The sequence below is a fragment of the Oncorhynchus kisutch genome, linkage group LG11 (genome assembly GCF_002021735.2).
Source record: "Oncorhynchus kisutch isolate 150728-3 linkage group LG11, Okis_V2, whole genome shotgun sequence".
Lineage (NCBI taxonomy): Eukaryota > Metazoa > Chordata > Actinopteri > Salmoniformes > Salmonidae > Oncorhynchus > Oncorhynchus kisutch.
This window is the reverse complement of record NC_034184.2, coordinates 25,575,280-25,587,786: the sequence shown is the minus strand read 5'-3', so window position 1 is coordinate 25,587,786 and position 12,507 is coordinate 25,575,280. Positions and strand designations below refer to the sequence as shown.

Below are 12,507 nucleotides of genomic sequence, written 5' to 3'. Positions count from 1 at the left end.
ATGACAGCACATTTTTTGTTGTTGATTGGGCACCATTTAGGTTAGGCTATTTGATGTGTCCATCTCATTACATTGTCATACATTTTATCTCCAGCCTGTAGGCTACAGAAAAGACCACATACTCTTTCTACCATATCCTATATCTGCTACATGATTTACGTTAGATGATCTTTTTGACGGAACGTTGCTGGAGCACCACAGCGATGCGTCTCTCCATCAGTACCCTGAAGAGGCATGCTGAGAATGGACAATATTTTGCACTTCCTTTGACAAAGTGGGCACTGCTTATCACAGGGCGGAATCTACGCTCACCTAAAAAGCCCATATGCCACTGGTTGAGAAATTGTCATTGTTTTGGGACAGAATTGTGTGAGGTTTTATGTGTTGTTGTTGGAGGTGTGTCTTGGTCAGTTTAGCTCAGAAAATGCCGCCCTCGTCAATCTGCCACCATAGGCGGACGCCTAATGAGTGGGCCGGGCGTGCCCACAACCCTAGCATTGCAAGCGCCATGCTCTACCAACTGAGCCACATCACCACAAACCACTTGATGTCTCAATTACTGTATTGTTTTTCTACATGGTAATGGAAAGTCTACAGGTACAAACCTAGATGACCAGCCTATGTACAATATAGTAATTAAGTGGTTTGTAATGATAGGACATTAATACTTCACAAAAAGTGGTTGTTTTCCATGTTATTTGATCAAGAAAAACGTTTAATTTGATGTGGATGTTTTGTGTCTTTGCCCATGACTTTGCACCTATGTCATTTTTTTGGCCTCCACTACAAATGTCTATATTGGTCCGCTAATACTAGTATAGGCCCAGTGCACTACTTTTGTGGAAAAATATTGATTAAAAAAACAAAAGTGTTTATATATATTTTTTATTCTTATTTTTTAGGGGGTGCTGCAGCACCCTCAGCACCCCTACTTCACGCGGCTATGGGTACCCTGCCTGTTTAATTTATGTGATTGGTAAACTATCTATTGTATTTGTCACAAAGCTTCAGCCATGATGTCCAATAAACGTCCGCTTGCTAAAAACATTGTCTGGTAGTCTTCTGCAGACTCTTGACTGACCAATCAGTGTCATCTTTCACGTTGAAACATTCTGTATGTTTGTCAAAGCCTGTTTACAAATTTCTGTACAACCTTAAATAGGCTTCTCTCTCTCTTATTACTTTCAGAAAGCTATATTTTTTTAAATCATTTTCAGGCAGCTATATTGTGCATGGTGTTTTGAACATCCATATATGTATGACATGATCTCATGGGTTGTATAGTAAGTGTAAATGACACCTCTGTGTGGACCCAATTATGGTATGATCAGGTTATAGGACAGAAATAGAGAGAAATATCCCTGTCATAAATATCCCTGCCATGACGAAAATCTACCAACTTTACCATGTCAACTTTTTGCTGCCCTTTTCTGTATATCTTAATGGTATTGCCAGTAACAATGCCTGTACTTTTATTTTGGCCAACTGAGGCATGAATATGCTAATATGTTTAAACGTCCTGCCAATGCCTCAGTATAAAACTTCCCCTTTCACCAGCTTTGGCACGCATTAAATAAATGAACATTCTGTTGTTGTCTGACATTAAATTTGTCCTTATCACTCTCAAAGCTTAAAGGAAATGCTTAAAATGTATGTAGTTCTGTCCTTGTGCTGTTCTAGTCTATTTTCACTGAAATTCTATGGCACCTAGCCCGGGGAATGCACACTAGAGGTCTTCACGGATCCACCTGTACCCGAATATCTGGGACCTGAGCAGGTCCAGATGCAGAATTCTAATTTATGTCATGAGTCGGATCTGATCTGATTGTCACGCTTCTCTGTATGTGTCATTTTAACTGACTTGTTCGGAAGGACCCATACAGATCCAAACGTGACTGCTAACAGGAGAGGGGGAGAGAAATTGTTATTTATGTTGCTGCTCTTTGCTTTTCACAGTGTTGTTGTTGTCGTCCAATCATAAGGCATCAAAGAGGAATTTAATTTTTAAATAATTTAATCTTTATTTAACTAGGAAAGTCAGTTAAGAACATATTCTTATTTACAATGACGGCCAAACCCGGACGACGCTGGGCCAAATGTGCGCCGCCCTATGGGACTCCCAATCACGGCCGGATGTGATTCAGCCTGAATTCGAACCAGGGACTGTAGTATTGCCTCTTGCACTGAGATGCGCCACGTGGGAGCAGTTGTTACAGTCATAGAGCCTTCATGTGGGGCAAAAGTTAGGAAATATCTAATCAATGGAAGATGAAATTAAAATGATGGAATTAAAAGTTAAAGAAGAATGATAGCTCTTGGTCGCTGTAGCCTAACAGGTAGGTTGCTACTTTATATTCTGAGTTGTTGTTTGTAGCTGTAGGCCTAGCTAGCTAGCTTAACTAGCTTCTCCCGGTTTGATGCGCTCAAGACCGGTAGCTACTACGTATTCATATTGGATGATAAATAACCTAGCTATGGCAGCTATTAGTCTACTATGGCGTGAGTCGGGTTGGTTAGTTGCTGTCTATCCCTCCTTGTTCCCCATGTCACTTGCTCACACTCACAGTGGCCTACACACACAGCACAGCCCCTGCTAAAGTGTCACCTCTCTCTACCTTCTCCCATCACGCTTTATCAGCTCCGGTTAATAAAGTAGCTTAAAAATATACTTTCTGCTGCTTCCCTCACTTGGATCGGACCAGTCTGAATCCGATCAGGTATATATGGAATGGGTCTAGTTGTCCTTGGATCCGTTCTGAACCGGTCTCTATATATTTTGTATACATTTATGCATATTGGGTCCATATGGGACCCGCAATGGCCTCTAATGCACACTGCCATTTCATATTTTTTCCCTGTCTTAACAGGTAAATATTTAAAGGCCCTTATTTAGCTAAGAAAATGATGGGTTAATATGCATGCAACTACAAATTGCTAGTAGGCTATCTGTCTTCAGCCAAAATAACTGGTGGGTGTTTGATAGGAGAGAAAGCGTGCGATAGTGTGATCACATTGGCTGGTGATGATACATTACTGCAACATTGGGCTTACTATTTAGCCAACACATGATGGGTTGATATGAATTTGCTTCTTTAGCTACACATAGCCTCTCTTTTCCAGATGAGCCCATACGCAGTTGTGCATGCCGCTCTGCTATTCCTCTTCTCCCGGAGTTGCAAAACCATATGAGTCCAGGGAGATATCTGGGGTGAGATATTTTCAAGACACACATCTGATGCGTGTGCACCCGCTTACATATTTGTCTAATATTCTCACTCTGGAAAGATGCTGACATATCTAAGCCTTTATAATTAGGCAGATCCATATATTTTCCATATAGTTTCAGAAATGTATCATATCAGTAGTCATCACCTAATCATTTATGTATCTGTATTTATTTATTTTTTCATAATTTCAATAGATATCCTTACATGATATGTAATATTCATCCTCGTATGTCTGATAGAAAATGGGATAAATTCGACTCATGAAATGCCCAACGGACAAATAATTTTACCTCTTCAGGTTACCGAAAATCATTGTGCTTCTTCACATGAAGTTGACATATCTGAGCATACATTTGCACCATATTCAGTAGTAGGCTATACAAAGCACGGAAAGGCAAACATCGTCATATTTCATCCAAGTTGCTATTTCTAAAGCACATCTCTGCTATTTTTGTTTAAAAAATGCAGTGTGGAAAATCCAGAGCTCCAATCACAACACGTTTTCGATAAAGATCTTTGCTAAAAACTCTTTGCTAAAAAATGTTATTTATTTAACAGAAAATAAATGTTGCACACCCTTAATACCCCTGCCTACCCTGTTTGTTATGGACAATGATGCGATGGGTGCAGATTGAGTCGTCGGCGGAGGTCTCTCGTAGTCCAGACAACTTTTCAATCAGTGTCGATAAAGGGGAGAAGACAGGTTAAAAAAGGATTTGTAAGACTTGAGACAATTGAGACATGTATTGTGTATGTGTGCCCTTCAGAGGGTAAATGGCAAGACAAAATATTAAAGTGCCTTTGAATGGATTATGGTAGTAGGTGCCAGGCACACCGGTATGTGTCAAGGACTGCAACACTGCTGTGTATCAAGAATGGTCCACCACCCAAAGGACATCCAGCCAACTTGACACAACTGTGGGAAGCATTAGAATAAACATGGGCCAGCATCGCTGTGGAACGCTTTCAACACCTTGTAGTCCATGCCCCGACGAATAGCGACTGTTCTGAAGGTGTTCCTAATGTTTTGTACACTTAGTGTATGTGCACACGTTTTCCAAACCACACTCCAACATTTACTGTAGGCTGCCACACGTGATCGCAGCATCCTGAAAAGGCACTTGAACAGCTGGGCCAACCTCAAGGGCTCGTCTCAGGATCCTCCATCTTGCAGCAAGGATCCCAAAGCAGTTCTCTGAAATTCTTCTGGCTATTGAATGGTGATAGTTGTAGATCTTCTTGGCGCCATTAAAGCCAGAAGAATCTATGAATAAAATAAGCTTTTCTATTAGTATTGAACAGGAACATGAAGGCTGCCAAATGTGTACTGTAACATCTGTGCAGCCAATGCTTTGGACATAGGCCCTCGTCCTCTTACTGGGATGCCAGATCACATTTATGTGAGGCATATAAATACAACGTCCATGCAATAATTTCCACATATGTCACATGTATTAAGCGTATGTTACCTGGATATGGTCGCATTAGATTTACCATCAGAGGGAATGCCTCATCTTCCACGAAAACATAGGCTCTGTGTTTGGGTCCCCGGCAAGCTCTCTGACCTTGGTAGTGGCAGATGGCCTGTAATGAGTTGGGAGCTCAACTTGCTTCGGGAAAAGATTCCTGCATTTCCCTCTCGGCTATGTGTTCACGTCGACCATGGTGAAGCCCATTTTTTGCCACAGAGGGATAAGCAACAAAATCCTCCTTCAGGACATGCCAGATTGCGTGGCACACTTCTTTCTGTGTGCTGCCACTGGCAAAAAAAAACATGTCAAAGACAGCCTTCCTGAAGCAATGACGGTCAAGCTGTGAGTTCTCTTGTGCTGGAGGTTAGGGGGAAGTCGCTGATGCAAGTGGTCAAATCTGGCATCCGACATCCGAAAGTATTGAAAATGTCTTTCCTCATCATTGCTTCACAAAGGTTGAACAACAGACGTGTATTCTCCAGCTCGTGTATTCTCCAGCTCGTGTATTCTCCAGCTCGTGTATTCTCTTCATTGGATGAACTCGCCATTTTGTCAGCAATTTTTATTCTCCTGAGTAGTTCAATCTATTGCCACTCATAGAGAGACATGTTTGCTTCATCTTCTGTGGCTAAAAAGTAGCGTTGTAAAGCATAGACCAGACTAGCCTGACATGTAGCCAGTTAGCTACTATTTATTAACAGGCATGTAACACCGGATCCGGAGGTTCAAATGCTGTCACCAGCTAGAGTAAAAAATAAAAAAAAATGAAAGAGTGCCTCGACCCTCTTGCTTGGTAAGCTCCGCTGCCTCCCCAAACCCCCTAGTGAATATACATTCCACAAGGCGGACTTCCTCACTGGATGGAACGCAACGGAAAGAGTCCGCTGCCCCCAAACACATCTCCTCCCACATGCACGCAAGCATGTAGATCAATGGAGTGGAGCTTGTAGCCGCCTTTTAATAAGCTTCAACTCACAACAAACTCCCACATACACACTCACCACATGGGGGACAAGGATATTGTTATGCACACCCTAAAAACACGAACACATGGGCGTGCATAAATGCATAGTGACACACAGGCAGACTGACAGACACACGTGCACACAAACACACACACACTCTTCTCTTCCTTCTGATCAGACTGATTCTACTCGATAGTGATTTTTTGGGAAATTAGTCCCTGCAGGTTAGTTTACTGCCTTTTCACTACAAGGTGGTCAGCAGTGAATCAGTCCTCCATTGGCTGCCAACCAGAGCCACCCTAACAACCCCAGTCCTTCAGGATTAATGTCCTTTCATTTTATGGCCAGTGAGGGACTATATAAGCCGATGCCTTTATAGCAGACACCGAGAAAGACCTTGACATTGACTTCAACACGCCAGCTCCAACTTGGAAATGCCCCCTTTGACCTTTTCCAGGTTATAATTTGTTATGGAGTTTTTAACCAGACAATTTCCTACGTTTTGAATGTGACTAGAATGCAATTTTCCTAACTGAGAGGGCTGTTCTCTTTCTATTCACTGGAGGAAATTGGGTGGTAGGATTTGTAATGATGTTACCAGCTAACCAAACTATTTGATTAGCCTATTTGAGGCATTTCTTAAGACACTGCGCAAAAACCCTAGCAAGAACCCTCTTTGAATATGGCCTAACCCTTGTTTAACACAAAGCCCCATCTCTTTTCTAATTGAGAGCTCGAGATGACAGTAAACCTCAGTGCAGTGGTGGGTTTAGCTAATCTACTGTTAGTAACATAACTCTTATTATAACTTTTAGGAGAAGTTTAGCCCAGAGAGAGCGACAGAGAGAGGGAAAGGTGAGAATCGATCACCACAGCTCTGTAATTTATAAGGCGGGGTTAGTTTCCTCATTCGGTCTGTCTGATTATCACTGTGTCAGTGCTAATGGGGGGAGAAGACTGATGGTTTACTGGTGCCACCACTGTTTGGATGAGGGGCGAGAGGAGGAGAATGAGGGGAGAGAGGAGGACGATGAACGGAATGGGTGAGGAGATGAAGGGGTTTGGGTGACTGATTGAGGAGGAGGGGTGTTTGGAGGGGATGAGTGGAGGGAGACAGTGGGTGGTGAGGGTGAAGGATTGATCTGTTAAGGGAATGAGGAAACAGGGGTGAACTGGAGAATGAACAGGCTCTGTTTTGTCTTTCTGGAAATGGACCACCCCTGGTACTGGAGTTGACCTCCTACGCTGGAGTAACACTCATCTCTCTCTGTCTCGCTCTTTCTCTCTCATAGCCTCAGGCTAGCCTCAAGGCTTATGAAATCATGAACAGATTTTTTATACAAAGAGTAGAAACTGTAGAGGGTTTTATTGGAATGATTGAATGATTGGACAGCTATGTTTGTCAGAAAAACAGAGCAAGTGAGCTCACTGAGCTCTGTGAAAAGAGCATTCTGAGTTCAACTGAGAGAGCAGAAGAGTGGTTAGAACTGGCGTTAGACTCATAAACTTATCCCTTCACATACGTCATAGAAGAAAGACCTTTCCATATGTAGCATTGTGAGTAATTGGACCAGAGTTTGGTTTGGACCAGAGTTTGGTTTGGTTTTGGTTTGGGAGTGCCCAGGGATTTGACTTTTCTGTTGTCTCATCCTGTCTATCTGACATAATGGGTAGAAATGTACCATGTTCACCATTCATTTTATTGTTAAATGATGACACTACTGTAGACTTATCTGTCAAATAGCGACGTATTTTTGTTGTTGTTGACTGTAGCCTCACATTGGCAGGCTCCTCATTCTTTAAGCAGACAGCAGTGGCTGCTATCATTCATGGACATTATAAACATGGAAATATCTGTAGGACGCATGCATGGGGCAAGTGAAATAAACAGATGTACTCTTTCATCAACGTATGACTCTGTAAAAAGACTGCTATTGAGAACCACTAACTTTGGGTTGGGGAAGTCTTGTGGTGGAGGGTGGGATGGGAACTGTTTGGACACTTGTTTTTTCTGTCCATACGTATCTGTTTTGTGTAACTTGTAAAAAAAACACACAAAAAAAACATTTGATCACAGAAGCCTTCAGGTTCCTGAACAATTGTGGTAAAGTAAAGCATGAGGTTGGAAGGAAGGTCTTTTGAGAGAATGGTGACACCATACAAATAGATGTCCTAGGCTATACTGTTATTCTACTATGGGGGAGTGGCACTCTCGTCAGTCTTGTTATGTCATAATACTAATAGCCTTGTCATGGAAGAACCTAGTTGTTGTTCAACTCTTTTCCTCAGGTGAAATAAGAGGCTTCCCTCATCACAATGACTGTTAGCTGCCTCTGCATTATTGAGAAGGCTAATATGCATCCCAAATGGCACTCTATTCCCTATAGTGCACTACTTTTGTTCTTGGCCCATACGGCTCCCGTCAAAAGTAGTGCATAATGTAGGGAATAGGGTGTCATTTAGGGCGGCATCTCACTCTGGATATAGTTCCTGGTATGAGGCTACAGCCAGGCGGAGGGATATGCACGTAAGACATTAATGTTGAGTCGCCCTGTGGTGTAATGAGGTATCCTGTGTCCTCCGACACAATTTAACCCTCATCCTCCACTGTCAAGGACAACAAGAGACTATGTCGTCACTGTCAGTGTCGTGGTATTGCATTTGAATGTGGAGCTTCCAATTGGGTCATTCAATCCAATGTAACTCTTCTCAACATCGTCGTTGTAAATTATATTGTGTTCTCAATATATTTACCTTATAAAATGCAAATAGATGAAGAAGAAAAAACGTAATTGGAGAAGTATTGCGTTAGGCCTATAAATTGAGTTGATGAGAGGATGTAGAATTATAGGACACATGCAAAACAAATGTATGCATTGGTTCCAACTCATTTCTGCAATGCTTCCCTCTTGAATCAATCATTATCTGAACACAGAGAACTTCTGTTTTTCTCTTTTTCTTCACATCTTGGGGATGAAAGTGCTTGTATACTTTAAGACATAGGGAGTCTGATTTCATTGGTTTGTTTGGTCCGAGACTCGGAGCTGTACTAATGGTCGTAACTCTACCAGATGTCCGCTTATTAGCCATGACATCCCCTCGACTTACTGGGGTTAAACTGCCCACCCTGTGTGTGTTTGTGCATATGTGTGTGATTGCCACGTGGCCTGGGCACCCTGTCGTGATCATGCAGCTAAGGTCAAAGGTGGCAACTTCTGGGCTAACTGGGGTCGTAGTTAAGGCAACCGGCTCATATAATCACAGCGTCTCCAGGTGTTCCATCCTCAGACTGTGTGTGTGCACGGGCGTTCGTGCTATGTTTCTAGATATTCCTCCGAAACAGAAAAAGCCCTGTTTGTGGGCACGTGCATGCTGTGTTTCTAGATATTCCTCCTAAACAGAAAAAGCCCTGTTTGTGCGTGCGGACATGCTGTGTTTCTAGGTGTTCCTCATATACAGATAAAGCCCAGTTGAACCACCATGTGCCTGTAAAATAAGTAGAACGCACACACACTCTCTCCCTGTAGAAGAACACACACAGTACAGAGGTAGTGTTTCTGAGTGGAGATGAGGCTTGATTACAAGTGGTCGGACTCTGCATTCAACAGGGGTAGTCAGGCGTAGCTTGGCTTGACAAACGTTTAAGCACACTGAATGGTGAAATGTGTTGGATTTGAATAATGAAGTAGCACAAACCATTTTCCTCCAAGAGTTGTCAGAATAGGCCTAGTTATTCCCTGTTGTCCACCGATTCAGCCAGACTGGCTGGGCCAGTGACGTTCTTACAAAGAAAAAAGGCCTTTTTATGAAGCGCCATCTTTCATGCTACCAGTCCAGTGTGACCTGATGCTGTTAGACATGGGTCTCGCTCTCACTCTCTGTGTGTCCTGGTCATGGACCCCACAGTGTGAGAAATGGAAAAAGGAGAAAGTATGTGTATATGTGGTGTCTTGATAGCTATTTCCTCAGTTGCTTTATTATTAGTCCAGAGAGGAAAAGACAACCTCACCCTCCATTCTCTAACATGACCCCTCGGTGTCCCTGATCATTTGTTAGCTACATCCTCTTCCCATTCAGCAGGAAACTCTCCCTAGGTGAGAATCATACAGACTGGGTCATTTATTAACCTGTAGAGTTTACCCACAACACTGGATCACAGCCAACAATTACACACAGATCTTGCACCCCTCAGCTTATTCACACTGGTGTGTGTGTGTGCATGGTTTGTGGTGTGTGTGCATGGTTTGTGGTGTGTGTGCATGGTTTGTGGTGTGTGTGCATGGTTTGTGGTGTGTGTGCATGGTTTGTGGGTGTGTGTGCATGGTTTGTGGGTGTGTGTGCATGGTTTGTGGTGTGTGTGCATGGTTTGTGGGTGTGTGTGCATGGTTTGTGGGTGTGTGTGCATGGTTTGTGGGTGTGTGTGCATGGTTTGTGGGTGTGTGTGCATGGTTTGTGGGTGTGTGTGCATGGTTTGTGGGTGTGTGTGCATGGTTTGTGGGTGTGTGTGCATGGTTTGTGGGTGTGTGTGCATGGTTTGTGGGTGTGTGTGCATGGTTTGTGGGTGTGTGTGCATGGTTTGTGGGTGTGTGTGTGTGCATGGTTTGTGGGTGTGTGTGTGTGCATGGTTTGTGGGTGTGTGGGTGTGCATGGTTTGTGGGTGTGTGTGTGTGCATGGTTTGTGGGTGTGTGTGCATGGTTTGTGGTGTGTGTGTCGACTGCTTTTATTGGATTTTAACCTTATTCTCTCACTGCTGGTCAGAGGTAGAAGTCACCAGGTGATGTAGTATTCTAGTATTTCTGTTATTATTGAAGCTTCAGCTTCCTGAGGGGACGTTGACTTAGCTTCATATAACACTGATAACACATGCTCGGAGATAGAAACACGGCCTGGTATTATTATATTATGGATGAAGATAAGAATGAATTGAAACATACGGTTTTTGTGTTTGGTTCAGTTTGTTGGCGCATCAGACGTCTCTCCACTAGGCCTACTGCACATACTCTGGTTAGACTAGAGAGGAAATGGCTTTCATCTGGCCTCAATGACCCACGCACCACCATCACTCTTGATTAGAGGGGGTGGGAGTACTATAAACCATTCCTCTCTCCCAGGGGTAAGGGTAGGAGTGTGTGTGTGCATGCGTTTATATGTGTGTCTGCATGCCTGTGTGTATGTATGTATGTATGTGCATGCTCGTGAATGTGTGTTCGAGGCTTCGAGCGTGTGTGTGCACGGGCGTGTGTGTGAGTGCATCCGTTTGTGTGTGTGCACATGTTGGTGTCCGTATGTATGTGTACCATCACTCAGTCTCATGGGGGTTAAGGCTCCTTGGGTGGAGCGTGCTGGAAACAAAGCTTGTGAAACTGAAGTCTTCTGCATTCCTCTGGGCTTGGTGGTCACTAGACAGCCAGAATAGAGGACAGAAGCACTGTGCTTTCTAACCATACCATGCCATTTTAATGACTAGGTCTAAACCATGTTCCGTTCCCTTTATAATATCACATAATAGCTTAGAAACGAATGCCAACCTTCCTCCCACTGTTTAATAAAAAAAAACATTGGAATGTAAGTTAACATGTTTATCTGCTACCTGCCTCCATGGTCAATGCATCACAGTCATGAGGGATCTAAAAGTTGTCTGAGCATCGGGTTACAGTGAGCACTTTTGGGAACCGGGCCAAATAGGGGCTTATTCTCTGTTACATTATTACCTTTCTTCAGTCTAACACCTGGTTACTCTGTCTGGTTCCTAGGAACATTACAGGGTTCATTGTTTGGGGAATGAAGTGTCAGGATTCAGGCCCATTTCCTAAAACTCCGTATGCGGTGAGGAATAAGCGTTCTGTCTAGAGCAGGAGGAGGAGTCTAGGAGGAGGAGTCTAGGAGGAGGCCTAAACATCATCCAGGTCCAGGAAACCATCCCTTAGTGTGTTGATGACTGACGAGAAGGAGGTCAGCATCTTCACAGCTCTTATCCTGAAGACATGTCATAATGTTGTGTCACAGAATTAGTGACACAGACTCTTCCCCCTCTGACAATGAGGCTGCAGGACAGTAAACTTGCGTAGTCTATTCAGCCTGGCCTGTGCTCTAGGGTATAACATGCGATGAAATGTTACAATGTAGCCTATCAACATTGCTCTCTTTTCACGCTGCTCCAATGTAATACATGTACAAATCTAACAACAGAAGACTCATCTGGGTCTGCATCCCCGCTCACAATCACGCCTACATTATGTATATTTTTAAACCGACAGAGGAATAGACGCACATGAAGAGCAGACGGAGAGAAGCAGGTCAGTGAAAGGAGCTGCACGGTCATTCTGGAGCTATACGGAGCCCTCCGCATTGTTACAACATTTTGGAGACGCACATCGATGCAGTACGGAGCTCTGCAATTTGATTTCTGCATGGCTCATGAGGCTCCGCGAATGGGTCACACCATCCATACGGCGCCTCCGACCACATTTTCGGATCAAATATAAATTGGCTTTGAGGGCTGGTAGGGGATGAAGTGGGTATTATTGGCTCTATTATTGGCTCTGCCCATACTTAAATTCAACTGAATTTATTAACACAACTGACTTTATAAACATGTTATAGCAGGCGCCAGCAGGTTCTTTAGATCGGTAGGGCTGAAAAAGTCGGTAGTATCATATGAAACTGTACTATGGTATTCTAAAATGTTGGTGTCATAGGTATCGTGGTGTTTTGGTACTGTGATATTGCTGTGGTACCGATATACCGTGAAACACTACACTGACTGTTCTTTTTAATGCCGAAAAGCACCTCTGGCATCTCTATACAACAGTGTGTCTGTTTGTATGAAGTCAAATGTCTGG

At 43.4% G+C, this 12,507-nt stretch overlaps 1 protein-coding gene and 1 long non-coding RNA gene across 2 annotated transcripts in view; one reads left to right on the top strand and one right to left on the bottom strand.

Moving 5' to 3' along the window:
* LOC109899829 (storkhead-box protein 1) overlaps nucleotides 1–12,507 on the top strand; it is a 48,783-nt gene that overhangs the window by 2,282 nt on the left and 33,994 nt on the right. The gene's annotated exons all lie outside the window — the stretch shown is intronic.
* LOC116376194 (uncharacterized) lies at nucleotides 3,377–5,527 on the bottom strand. Its single transcript, XR_004211599.1, has 2 exons — nucleotides 4,697–5,527; nucleotides 3,377–4,491 (listed from the first exon to the last, which is right to left on the bottom strand). It is a non-coding gene; the product is annotated as an uncharacterized LOC116376194 (long non-coding RNA).